Consider the following 10,449-nt stretch of genomic DNA (forward strand, 5'->3'; position numbering starts at 1 on the left):
GAACGCACGGCGGCCATCCTAGCCAGCGTTTACAGGTTTGTTCAATGGCTTTCGCCTCCCCTGCTATAAAAATTGTTCCAGCACTCTGGGTGCTCGGGCCTTTCTGTGCTGCTGCTGCTGCTCTGCTTGGAGGGGTTTTCGTCTGTGAGCCCTGAGATGAGGAACTGGGTGCATTGGCTTAGCAGAGGTCCTGGCATCTCGGCCTGTCCAAACCAGACTGTCTCCACACTGTGTCTCCTTGGCTTGCGCTGCGCCTTGCTGTCTAGCCAAGGCCAAGCTCCGAGTGCCCTGGAATAGAGGCCAACCTGCCCCCTGCCAGGGCCAGCTGCAACCACTCTGGAGTAAAGACTGGGGCCCTTGCAAAGGGAGGGATTGGTAGCAGGGGAGGGATGTGTGTCTGGGGTTGCACATACACCAGCCCTCCATCTGCCTCTGGGCCCCCTAGCTCCACTCACCAGCCCCCCAACCTTCCCCTGGAAGGATACCCAAGGCTCTTCTCCCAGCCAGGGCCCCGCTGGGTCTGCGCTGTGCATGGCCTGGCAGGGGGAGTGCGGGATAGGGCTTAGAGCAGGAGGCTGCAAGTCAGCACGTCCAGCTTGTGCCCCTCACTCTGCCCCAGCATCCCTGTGGGTGCTTGAGTGAGTCACATCCCCGGGCTTGCCTGAGCCCAGCCAGCACTGCCCAGAGAGGCAGGCACTGCAGTTTGGGGCCCCCTTTTCCTGCCCAGAGGGACAGCTGGGCCCCTCTGCTTGGGAGCAGCAGAGGCAGTCACAGGGCCGGTGCAAGGAAGTTTCGCGCCCTAGGCGAAACTTCCACCTTGCGCCCCCCCTCCCCCGCCCTATGGCAGCTCCCCGCCCCCCCTCCACCCTGAGGCGCCCCCCTGCAGCAGCTCCCCCCTGCCCTGAGGTGCCTCCCCCTGCGGCATCTCCCCCCCCCAGGGAGCTGTGCGGCAGCTCCCCACCCCAGCTCACCTCTGCTCCGCCTCCTCCCCGAGCACGCTGCCCCTGCTCTAATTCTCCTCCCCTCCAAGGCTTGCAGTGCCAAACAGCTGATTGGCGCTGCAAGCCTGGGAGGTGGGAGAAGTGGAGTGGTGACCGCGTGCTCGGGGAGGGGGCATAGGAACGCTGTAAAAAAAAATTGGGGGCACTGCTTTTTGGTGCCCCCAAATCTTGGTGCCCTAGGCAACCGCCTAGTTTGCCTTAATGGTAGCACCAGCCCTGGGCAATCATGTGGGGTCCCCTCACCCCAGAAGGGCTGATGAGGCTGTAGGGGCCCAGAATCTACCCCAGGAACTGGGGTGCCTCTGCTGAGGAAGTGGGACAGGCCCCCGGCACCATTCCTCTCCAGCCGCACTCAGAGCATAACATCCCACACCTCCTTGCTGGATGTGCTGGCAACAAGGCTGCGCGGGAGCCTGGAACAGCAGGTAGCAGCGTCCCTCCCACGGGGAGGTCCTTAGAGCCTAGCCTGGGTGAGTGCTCAGACATGTAGGGCCTTCACTGTGCTGTAAATGGTAATGACCTCCAGTCGGGTTCGGGGTGAGATGCTGTATCATGTCACAGTGCTTCCTCACTGAGTTCCTCATGCTCACCTGCTGCCTGGGCCACAGACAGGAGCAGTACAGAGCAGGGAAGGAAAAGCTGTCTGGGCTGCCTGGACTCCCCTCTGCAGCACTCCACGGACCGCGCAGCAGCCTCACCATGCTCCGTGCTCAGCATGACGAGGCACTGTGTGACCAGAGCTGTCTGTGGCAGGTTTCACCACAGCTCTCAGCCTGCTCACGTCAATTTCCTTCTCTGCTGTGGTTGTAGCCTCCAGGTGATAGTGGAAGGCTTCAAAGACAACCATAGCCAGCCCAGAACCTAGGAAATGCATCTCTGCCACTGCCTGCTCAGCCACCCGCTGGGGAGCCTGCCCTGTGCCCTGGCCACGTCTGCGGCAAGTGGGGTGTGGCAGGGACAGCAGAATGGTGGGGAAAAGGTCCCTGGCTGGGCGTCTCTCCTGTGGTGAGGAGGAAGCCAGAGCAAAGGATGCAGGAAATTAGCCTCCATTCCTGTCACTATTTATATGCTGGGAGTGGCCAGGGTCCCTCTGCGCTGAGCACTGCATAAACATATCCATAGCTTAGCCCCAGCTCCTCATCTCCCTGTGATCCCCACAGCGCCCTCCGTCCTGGGCGGCACTCTCTTTTCATCTCCACCCACAACTCCAGCGCTGGGCTCCCATGCTCCAACCATCCCTCACTGCACTCCAGCCAGCACCATTGCCCTGAGGCTCCTGCAGGCAAAGCTCACGCTGGGCGGCTCCTGTGCACTTCTCAGGGCAGAGCTGAGAGCTGTGGATGTAGCACCAGGCCTTGTCTACACTATCAACTTTTGTCGCCAAAACTGTCATTTGTCAACCGAAACAGTGAGTGCGTACACACTGCTAGGTGACTTTTGTTGGGAAAAATGCCCAGTTTTGGCAACCAATACATCCACCCTCACAAGAGATTTACATCTTTTTCCTCTACATTTTTGTCGACAAAATGCAAGTGTAGACACCACACTTGATTTCATCGCTTGAATTGGCCTCCAGGAGGTGTCCCACAATGCCTATCCTGACCACTCTGGTCAGCAGTTTGAACTCCACTGCCCTGCAGCCAGGGAAACAACCATCCGCCCCTCCCCTTCCATCCCACCATCAACCTCAGCCTAGATCAATCCACACAAGCGGTCCATTTCCTGGACACTACTGTGCTAATAAGCGATGGTCACATAAATACCACCCTATACCGGAAACCTACTGACCGCTACACTTACCTACATGCCTCCAGCTTCCATCCAGGACACACCACACGATCCATTGTCTACAGCCAAGCTCTAAGATATAACCGCATTTGCTCCAATCCCTCGGATAGAGACAAGCACCTACAAGATCTCTATCAAGCATTCTTAAAACTACAATACCCACCTGCTGAAGTGAAAAAACAGATTGACAGAGCCAGACGAGTACCCAGAAGTCACCTCCTACAAGACAGGCCCAACAAAGAAAATAACAACACCACTAGCTGTCACCTTCAGCCCCCAACTAAAACCTCTCCAGCGCATCATCAGAGATCTACAACCTATCCTGAAAGATGATCCTTTACTCTCACAGATCTTGGGAGACAGACCTGTCCTCGCTTACAGACAACCCCCCAACCTAAAACAAATACTCACCAGCAACCACACATCACTGAACAAAACCACTAACCCAGGAACCTATCCTTGTAACAAACCCCGATGTCAACTCTGTCCACATATCTATTCCAGTGACATCATCATAGGACCTAATCACATCAGCCATACCATCAGGGGCTCGTTCACCTGCACATCTACCAATGTGATATATGCCATCATGTGCCAGCAATGCCCCTCTGCCATGTACATTGGCCAAACCGGACAGTCTCTACGCAAAAGAATTAATGGACACAAATCTGACATCAGGAATCAAAATACTCAAAAACCAGTGGGAGAACACTTTAACCTGTCTGGTCATTCAGTGACAGACCTGCGGGTGGCTATATTACAACAGAAAAACTTCAAAAACAGACTCCAACGAGAAACTGCTGAGCTAGAATTGATATGCAAACTAGACACAATCAACTCCGGTTTGAATAAGGACTGGGAATGGTTGAGCCATTACAAACATTGAATCTCTCACACTTGTTATCTAACTGTCTGTCTGTACTCGGCTAGCTTGATTATCACTTCAAAAGTTTTTTTTCTCTTAATTAATTGGCCTCTCAGAGGTGGTAAGACAACTCCCACCTGTTTATGCTCTCTGTATGTGTGTATATATATCTCCTCAATATATGTTCCATTCTATATGCATCCGAAGAAGTGGGCTGTAGTCCACGAAAGCTTATGCTCTAATAAATTTGTTAGTCTCTAAGGTGCCACAAGTCCTCCTGTTCTTCTTTTTGCGGATACAGACTAACACGGCTGCTACTCTGAAACGGAAATTTTTGAAATTCCATTTCCTGTTTGCTCGGGGTGGAGAGCTCTCATTGCATCTTCCCAGGTTTCCGGGAGGTAGTCGACAATCTTCTGCCGAAGGTTCCATGGCAGAACAGCTTTGTTCCTTCCCCCATTGTAGGAAACTTTCCTGTGCCATTCGGCAATCACTTGTGCAGGGACCAAAGTGGCACATAGGCGAGCAGAATAGGGAGCAGGGTGGAAGCCACAAGCATGGAGTAGATGTGCCCTCATTTCCCTGCTTACCCTTAGCAGTGAGATGTCTGCTAGCATTACCCCCGCCTGTGGAAAAATGTGGGAGTATTTTAGAATTTGTTCCCCAGAATACAGCACCATGACCCTTGCAAAGAGTGTGTGCTTTTTTCCCCATGTGGAGTGCCCTCTCCCCCCTGCCAACACTCACCATGCTTTGGGTGTTTGCAGAGATGTGTGCCTGGCTAGGGTCAGTGAGAAAGTGATAGGTTTCAGAGTAACAGCCGTGTTAGTCTGTATCCGCAAAAAGAAGAACAGGAGTACTTGTGGCACCTTAGAGACTAACAAATTTATTAGAGCATAAGCTTTCGTGGACTACAGCCCACTTCTTCGGATGCATCCGAAGAAGTGGGCTGTAGTCCACGAAAGCTTATGCTCTAATAAATTTGTTAGTCTCTAAGGTGCCACAAGTACTCCTGTTCTTCTTTTTGAGAAAGTGATGGCAATGTTACAAAAGGTGCATTTAACTGAAATGTTTCAGTGCGTGAACTTAATCCTGCTTCTGTGCATTGTCCCCTATGCTTCACCAGATGTGGCCTTGAGGAACACCCCACGCACTCCAGCTGAGCGTCTCCACCAGATCAGAAAGCGCCCAAGACACAGCAAAGAAGACCCGTTCCAGGAGGTCCGGCAGTGCTCCAATGCAGAAAAAAGGGAATGCAAGGAGTGCCGGGAAGCCGAATGGCAGGACAGAAAAGAGAATCACGCATTTGTTAAGGACACAACTGAGCAGATGCTTAAAGTAATGGAGGAGCAAATGCAGATGCTGAAGTCCTTAATAGTGCTGCAGACTGAGCAAATCAGTGCTCGACCTCCACTGCAGCACATTCAGAACTCTTTTCCATGCCCCTCCAAACTCCACCCACACATTTTTTTCCATCTTCTATGACTTCTCAGTTTCCCCTTCACTCCACCCCCTCGGATAACTTTCACGATAGCTGGACCTACACACAGTTGTGAAAGTCTGTACTTCACTGGTTCTTCTTTTCCCGGAAAGCATCTGTGTGTTTGTGTGTGCTGTTTCTTCTGCAATAAAAACAAAGTTTTATAATGGTAAATCATCTTTATTTTTTTCTACAAGGTGAGATTGCAGGCACTGCCAATACATACATTTTAATGACTTTATCACTGGAATATAAGGCCCCAAATGTCACCATTGCCCCCCAGGAAAACTACATGTAATGTAACATTGAAGCAACTCAGACAGAGATATCTGTTTCTGGTGCACATTGTCAAAGTGCTGCCTCAAAGCCTCCCTGATTCGAATAGCTCCCTTCTGAGGTCCTCTGACAGCCCTGGTATCTGGCTGGTCAAAATCAGCAGCCAAGTTGTCTGCCTCAGCACTCCGCCCCTGAGCAAACCTTTCACCCTTAGCTTCACAGAGATTATGCAACATACAGCATGTGGCTATGACCATAGGAATATTATCCTCAGTGAGGTCCAACCTGCCATAAAGGCATCGCCAGCGTGTCTTTAATCTGAAAAGGCACATTCAACTGTCATCCGGCACCTACTGAGCCTGTTGTTGAACTGCTTCTTACTGCTGTCCAGGTGTCCCATATAAGGTTTCATGAACCATGGCTGTAAGGGGTACGCAGGGTTCAAAATCCCCCACTGTAATCTTCTGCTTAGGAAATGAAGTCCCCGCTTCCAGCTTTCTGTAGAGGCCGGTGTTCCTGAAGATGCGTGTGTCGTGCACCTCCCCAGACCAGTGAAACGCCCACAATGATCCACAAGCACCTGCAACACCATGGAGAAGTACCCCTTCCTACTGATGTACTCCGTTGCAAGGTGGGCTGGTGCCAAAATTGGAATATGTGTGCCATCTATCGCCCTTCCACAGTTAAGGAAACCCATTTCTGCAAAACCGTCCACTGTTTCACGCACATTTCCCAGAGTCATGGTCCTTTGTAGCAGGATGCGATTTATTGCCCTGCACACTTGCATTAATGCAGCCCCAACAGTTGACTTCCCCAATCCAAATTGATTTGTGACCGACCGGTAGCAGTCTGGATTGCCAGATTCCACACAGCAATTGCCACATGCTTCTCTACCAAGAGGGCAGCTCTCATTCTGGTGTCCTTGCGCTGCATGTCTGGGGCATCCCAAACCTGCATGACGATACGATCCCACCATTCAATGCTTGTTTCCCGAACCCAAAAGCAACGGTCCACCCTATGCACCTGCTCTGTGAATGTCAAATGCAATCCAAAGTTGCTCCTATCCATAACACGCAGAATGTCAGGTGCCTGCGAGTCTTCTTCAGTTAGGAACTTCATGATTAATTGCACTGCTATCCACGATGTCTTTATGACAGTTAACAAAGCATAGGAGAGCAGTGTGGGATCCTTCCCTTCTCACAAAGATGCCGGGGTGCACAGCAAAGAAGGGCCATTGAAAAAATGCCACGAAAGAAAGCTGGAAGCCCGTGGAGTGCTGGGACAGAAAGCAATGCCTCACGGGACATTTAGCACTGTCCCAAGATGCGCCACGATCCGCTCCATTGTCCCACAACACCTAGCAACAGAAGGACTGTGGGATAGGTACCCACAGTGCATTGCTCACACTGTCAGTCGATGGTGCCCCTACTGTGGATGCGATCTGCTGACAGAGGGAGCAAGTCTGAACCTTAAAATTGCGATTTTTATTATGACGACTTCTGGGTGTCGACATCACTTTTGTCGACACAAATTGGTAGTGTAGACGTAGCCTGAGTGTTTTCTGTTCCCCGCAGCAGATGCTGTGTCCTGGAGGGGCTGGGGGAGCAGAAGGCCTGGTTGCCACAGTAATGGAAGTTATGTGTGTGAATAGCGCATGGCTGTGCTGTGGGGAGGGGGCTGTTACAGGCCAAGGGTGGCTCTGTCATGAACTAATGGAAGGACCTGCACTGGACATGGTGCAGGGAGTGGGACATGCAGGGCCGGTGCAAGAAAGTTTAGCGCCCTAGGTGAAACTTCCACCTTGCGCCCCCCCCCCCAGCTAACCCCGCCCCCCCATGGTAGCTAACCACCCCCACCCCACCAGAGGAGCCCCCCCTGTGGCAGCCCCCCACCCGGAGAGCCTCCCCCCGCAGCAGCTACCCCCCTCTCTGCAGCTAACCCCGCCCGGAGAGCCCCCCCCCACAGCAGCTAACGCCGCCCGCCCGGGGAGCCCCCTGCAGCAGCTAACCCCGCTCGGGGAGCCCGCCCCAGCTCACCTCCACTCCGCCTCCTCCGCTGAGCACGCTGGCACCGCTCTAATTCTCCTCCCCTCCCAGGCTTGCGGCGCCGATTGGAGGAGAATTAGAGCGGGGTCTGTGTGCTCAGCGGAGGAGGCAGAGTGGAGGTGATCTGGGGCGGGGAGCGGTTCCCCTGTGCGCCCCCCCGTTACTGCAGGCGGCCCTCCCGCACCCCCCGCCCCAGCTCACCTCCACTCCACCTCCTTGCCTGAGTGGGCTTTTAGGCGCCCTCAACCACTAGGGCCCTAGGCGGTCGCCTAGTTCGCCTAGTGGTTGCACCGGCTCTGGGGACATGTAGGTGCCGGCCAGGCCCAGCACCAGCCGAGCCAGCAGCTGCCCCAAGTGGGCACCATGTTGAGAAGCTAGCACTCAGTACAATGAGCATGTGGGGAGCCTGGGGAAGGTGCCAGCCCTAAGTGGGAAGCACCCAGGGCACCTGCTTCTCGCATGTGAGTACCCGGAAATCTCAGGCCCTGAAAGCCAGTACCGGTGGCACCAGGCCCACACTTGGAAGGGGCCCACAAAGGGTTAATCCAGCCTGGGCCACAGCCCAGCAACGTGAAGAGTCAGCAACTTCCCAGCACCAGCTGAAACACTCAGCAGCCTGGGGAGCGCAATGCGCAGGTGCAACAGGGATTGGGTGTTGCAGGTATGCTGGGAGTTGTAATTTGCACGCCGTGGTGTTCCGCTGGGGCCCTGGGACCTGCGCGGGCAGCTGCACTACTAGTCCCAGAGTGCCCCGCGCCATACTACCAGCCACCCCAGCTGAAGTGGGCGGAGCGGACCAAAAAGAATCCCAAGCAAGGAAATGGTCTGGTGCAGGGCGAGGATTCCCAGCGCTAATCCCGCTGCGCCCTCCCTCCCCCTCGGGCCACGGATTGGGAGCTCCTGGCTCCCCCCACCCCCGAGTCTCCCCTGTTCTCCCAGGGCGGTGGGGAGCTGGGGGCAGCCGCGCTGCTGTGTAGCCCCCCAGCCACCGTGATGCCCGGAGGCTCCTGGGCACTGTCTCGACCCTGCACTTTTGGATGGGGTTGGTTGTCTGTGGTCCCTGGGAATGGGGGGTGGTGACAGCGGGGCTTGTCAGTGCTGGTTGCTGCGCCCCCTGCCAATGGAGATGCCCAGAAACTGCCCCCCTGCAATCCAGGGAGGGGAGGGGGTGCGGCGTGGTTTGGGGGGAAAGGAGAAGCAGGGTGTTAAGGTGGGAGTTGGTGTGGCAGGGGGCAGAGAGAGGGAGGGGACAGTCTGTGTGGAAGTTGGCTCAGTGTGTGTTTGCGGGGGATTGTAGAGGGAGATGACAGCCCCAGGGGTGAAGTGAGGGGGGGGGGCTGAAGCAGGGAGATTGAGGAGAGCCTTTCTTTGGGGGTTAGTTGTGTGGGGTGGGGACAGTAGGAGGGACGGGGTGGCGGAGCCCAGGTTGGGATTTGAGCTTGAGGCTGGATTGTGGTGGCCTTGTGGTAAAGTGCATCTCTCTCTCTCAGTGGCCCTTTCTCCCTGCAAAAGATGGGCACCAGCAATTTTCCTCCCCACACTCCGCCCCAAAGTTTTGTAAACATTATTGTACCAAAGTAGAAACTGCAGCTTTCAAAAAATGTATTTAGGAAACATAACTTTGGGTGGAGGAGATGGTGGTGGGGAGATGCAGGTGCAATGCCACTGACTGCCACATCCGGGCTTAATATGGCTCATAAGTGTGCTAATTAAGCACTTGTGTTCAGGGCCCCAAGCAGGCCCTGAGTGTTTAAACAAAAAAGACAAAACTAACAAACAACCCCCTTCAACACAAACCAAATGTAATGATATTCTGGGTACATTGATGTTAGCCCAGTTTGTTCTCTGTGGGCTGAATGGAGGTGTCAATCAAGTGTGGCTTCAAATATCTTATTTTGTTTTTGAATAAATGTTTTCATCCCCATCCCGGCAATACCACATTTACTATGGCATCAATGGCGCTATCACGCCAGGCCCACACTTGGAAGGGGCCCATCACGACCACATGGGGGCCCACAAACATGTTTGGCACTGGGCCTACAAACAGTTAATCCAGTCCTGCTGAAAGCTGCTTGCCCAAGGGGCCGGGTGGCTGGTGGTTCTAGGGCACCGGGCAGCACTAACGCGCATTTGGCCCCTGGGGCTGGGAAGGTTTATGCAGCAATTTTGATTGTTAAATTCTGGCCGAGTGGCCTGCCTGGGACGGGCTGGTCCTGTGAGTGCCCTGGGGACAGCTGCTTCCTGGGGCTGTTGGGAACACACAGGTGACAGCAGCAGCAGCTGACTCCAAACCCAGTGGGGCCCAGCACCAAACCCTCCCACTCCCAGCCTCTCCGCCCATGGCAGGAGCCAGAGCTTTTGTCCAATCATCTTGTCTCTCCTAGCCAATGAGGGTAGCAGGTGAGTGGCACTGCAAGAGGGATGCGCTGATAGGGTGCTGCATGACCCTGCCCCACCCATCGGCTTTGCCTTCCCATCCTGTGGCAAAGACTGTCCCTTTGTTCTCTGTACAGTGCCTAGCACAGTGGGGCCCTGGCCCAGGACTGGGGCTCTTAGGTGCTATAGTAACACTACCAATAAATAATACGTATCGAGCACAAAGTGCAAGACACACTGCTCTGGGGAGCTGGCTGCAGGGCACCAGGTGAAGCTATTCCCAAAGAATCTCGGCTCAATCGCTTGTTGCATAACGTCCAACGCAGGTGCTCACCCTTCTGCCCATGCTGCACACCGTGTATGTGTCCAGGCACCCTTCTGCCTCAGCTATACACCTCACCGGCTGCCCGCGTGGCGCCGCCAGCGGGGCAGGGGCTGTGTTCAAGGGCTGTCAGGGGAGTATGGCAGTGCAAGAGTTAATGAAATACGGTAGAGTCCAAGGCCAAGTGTGAAACCCTCTGTGCTGGGGTTTCACAGCCAGGCCTGTCTCTGGGCTGCTCAGCCGGGCTGCAGTGACTCATAGCGAACGAGGAAGGAAGTGAGGATGTGTGCGCTCTT

The sequence above is a fragment of the Chrysemys picta genome, chromosome 23 (assembly GCF_011386835.1).
Source record: "Chrysemys picta bellii isolate R12L10 chromosome 23, ASM1138683v2, whole genome shotgun sequence".
Classification (NCBI taxonomy): Eukaryota; Metazoa; Chordata; order Testudines; family Emydidae; genus Chrysemys; species Chrysemys picta.